The sequence below is a fragment of the Loxodonta africana genome, chromosome 4, assembly GCF_030014295.1.
Source record: "Loxodonta africana isolate mLoxAfr1 chromosome 4, mLoxAfr1.hap2, whole genome shotgun sequence".
Classification (NCBI taxonomy): Eukaryota; Metazoa; Chordata; class Mammalia; order Proboscidea; family Elephantidae; genus Loxodonta; species Loxodonta africana.
The window spans coordinates 176,714,103-176,717,845 of NC_087345.1; positions in this window are offsets into that span (position 1 = coordinate 176,714,103).

The following is a 3,743-nucleotide window of genomic DNA, read 5'->3' on the forward strand; positions in this document are numbered from 1 at the left end:
GACAACTTTGAATTGTGGTGTTGGCAAAGAATATTGAATATACCAAGGACTGCCAAAAGAACGAACAAATCTGTCTTAGAAGAAGTACAACCAGAGTGGTCCTTAGAAGCAAGGATGGCGAGACTGTGTCTTACATACTTTGGACATGTTGTCAGGAGGGACCAGTCCCTGGAGAAGGACATCATGCTTGGCAAAGTATAGGGTCAGCGGAAAGGAAGAAGACCCTCAACGAGGTGGATTGACACAGAGGCTGCAACAATGAGCTCAAGCATAACAACGATTGTAAGGATGGCACAGGACTGGGCAGTGTTTTGTTCTGTTGTGCTTAGGGTCGCTATGAGTTGGAACTGACTGGATGGCACAAAACAAAAACAACAACAACGTGATGCGCCGTGGTGCTGCAGTCGTTGAGAACTTGGCTGCTAACCAGAAGGTTGGCATTTTGAATCCGCCAGCTCTCCTCGAAAACCCTAGGGGGCAGTTCTGCTCTGACCTGTAGGGTCACTATGAGTCAGAATCCACTCCATGGCACCAGGTTTGGTTTCCTTCTTTTTTGTGTTTATGCTCCCAAACAATGGAATACAATTTAAAAAAATGTAGATCTCCAAGATAAATTAAACTTTAAAGAAAGCAAGTTGCAGAATAGAGTATATAGTACACTGCCTTTTGGTTAGTAGGGGGTAAGAATATGTATTCATAATTGTATCTGCATAAAGCATTCACACACTGAAAAGATAAACCAGCAATTGATAAAAATGGTTATCTGCTGTTGGCTAAGAGGAATGGGCAGACAGGAACAAGATTGGGAACATGTCTTCTCAATGAATACCTCTTCATATAGTTTCCATATTTGAACTATGTGATTGGATTACCTATTCAAAATATTAAATTAAAAAAAATTGATGATTTGGATTTTCCTAATAGCCCAGGGTAAGGAGGCCTGGTGGCACAGTGTTTCAGTATTCAGTGGTTTGAACCCACCCGCCACTCCATGGGAGAAAGATGTGGCAGCCTGCTCCCATAAACATTACAGCCTTGGAAAACCTATGGGGCAATTCTACTCTGTCCCATAGGGTCACTATGAGTTGGAATCAACTCCATAGCAACGAGTACGTAGTAGCCCAGGCTCTAAATGGTGACATGTTAATTAGCATCAGGTAAAAACAATATTTTTCTCTTTTTTCCCCTTCCCTGATAAAACCATTCCTAACCTGAGAGGCCTTGACACCTTCATATTACTTTGTGGAAGTCGATTTCTTGTGGATGCATGTTTTATCTCCATAATGTAACTGCCTGGACTAAGATCAGGTCAGGTCCAGTTCCCCACTTGATGAAGCCTCTCTGAACAGAAAATAGACATGGCTGTTAAGGCAAAGTGAAAGCATTTATCTAGTTAGCCAAGTAAAGGAGCAAGCTGGGACTCTAGTCACCAAGGCAGCTCTCTGAAACTGGTTGGGAGCCAGCCTTTATGGGGTCCTTATAGTAAGCAGAATCAGGAAGATATACATATTCACAATTCCTTGCTGATTATTCGCTGTGGAACAGGGCTGGGAATGGGCAGGAAGTGACTGATGGACCCTTTGCTTCTGAAATGGGCTTGGCTATTGCAGATGACTTAGGTCTGGTGACTTTTCATTCCTTGACATGAGTCTTTTGGTTCCTTGGCATGATTTTTCCTATCTATCTGCACATGTCTGGTGGTCTGGCGCTGGTTTTCCTGGGACTTGTTTGTGACTCTCGTCTGCAGAATTTCCCTGAAGTTAAAACAATGTAAAGAGTAAGGAAGTGGTTAATCCTAGTCAAACAGTTTTGATCTGAAGCCCCAATATAGCCTGCCCTCTTGTGAGGGCAGGAATGCAGTTTAGCAGCCACCTGAGTAACTAGATTGTTAATGCCTGTATCCTTGCTAACTTTGTGCCCCCTGAAACCCTTTTCCCATCCCAAGTTAAATGTTTTAAACATGGTAGGAGCTCGTTAAGTGCTACTGCAGTGATTTGTTGTCCTTAGTCTCTGAACATCAGGGAGCCACTGAAGCCCATGGTTCAACGTTCAGAATTTTATTAACAGAAGAATCTGGAAGAGGAAACAGACTGGCAAAACATAGATGCTGGCTTCAGAATTTGGGTGGTGATGGGGAAGAAGGATCTATCTATTGATATTGTTGTGGAGAACAGACTCTCCAACTCTATGAAATTAAAATCAAAGTGATTTATTGGAGTCAATATATCATTCGAATGGGGTTTGTGGAAACCTCATGTGAAGCTCACGGATCCAAGGGATCCAATCACACAGAGTTATAGCGCTGTAGGAGGAAATGCGAAACACAATATTCTGATCGGTTACAGCAACTGAGGTCAATCAAAGGTGGGACAAAGCAAAGTGTGATTTTTAACATTATTAGTTATATTAATACAGCTGGAATATACTGATTGGCTAAAGGACATAATTGCAAGGTATGTGGTCACAGAGGGGGTCTCATGACTGTCACAAAACAATGGCATGATGATGGCATGATGAATACTGTGGGGAACAGGTTGTTAAACATTACTTCGCCCAGAGCATAAGACCTCCTGGGGAGGTCTGAAACAAAGAATTTCCATATGGTTTGGTTACAGACCCCAAGACATGTAGTATCCACATTCTTAGCCTGACCACAAAGAAAATCATTTCCTTAATGATAGTGTTGGTTCTGTTACCGCAATTTTGTGAGTTAGAGCCGCCTGCCACAAACAGCCAATTCTTGAGACACGGGTGAGGTGGGTAGCAAGAGTTTTATTATATGTATACCAGTATATGGAGACAGAGGGGAATGACCTCCTCCCACAGCTGTCTGTCTCAAGGAACTGCAGTCTAGTTGGGGTTTTATAGGGAAAGGGGGACATGGGTTTTAAGAACTTGTGGAATGTCCATTCTCTTTCTGTTTGGTTTTGGTGGTCATATTTCAAACATGTTGATTTTTTTTTTCTTGCCATTATCTCATCAGCCCAGGGGGTGGCTGGTGCCATCCTTCCTCCTGTTTGACAGGCTTAGATTGATATCACTTGTTTTTCAAGGCCCTAGGGGAAACATTCGACATTCAAACTGACGACACTGGGTTTTTTTTAGGGGAAACATTAGTTAACATTTAACTTTTAGGGGAGTTAACAGTAAAATCATACTTGGAGACAGAGACAGGCTAGGGAAAGGAAAAATGGCACAGGTTCTGTTCAAGAGCTGAGCAGCCTGTTTCAGTTCCTAAGCAACAGGATTTGAATTTGTGTGAAAGGTTACACTGATTACATTAGCTCGGCCATTTTACTTTAGGTCGGATGCCTCTTTTGATTTTATCCCCACCCTCCTAGGTCACCGTTTTACATAATTAAAATATTTAATATGCTAGTACCTGAATATTTTACTTGACTTTTAACAGGTCAAATCATTGTTATTGTTGTTAGTTGCCATCAAGTTGAATCTGATTCTTGGCAACCCCAAGTGTGTGGAGTAGAACTACTGTATAGAATTTTCAAGGCTGTGGGTTTGGACCTTTCAAGAGTAGATGGCGAGGCCTGTCTCTGGAGGTGCCTCCAAGTGAGTTTGAATGGTCAACCTTTCAGCTAGTAGTTAAGCACTTAACTACTTGCACCACCCAGGGACCCAATGGATCAAATAGAGATTTTAATTATCCACATTACAAAAGTATCACCCATTAAACTGTTGCCGTGGGTTCGATTCTGATTCATAGTGACCCTATAGGACAGAGTAGA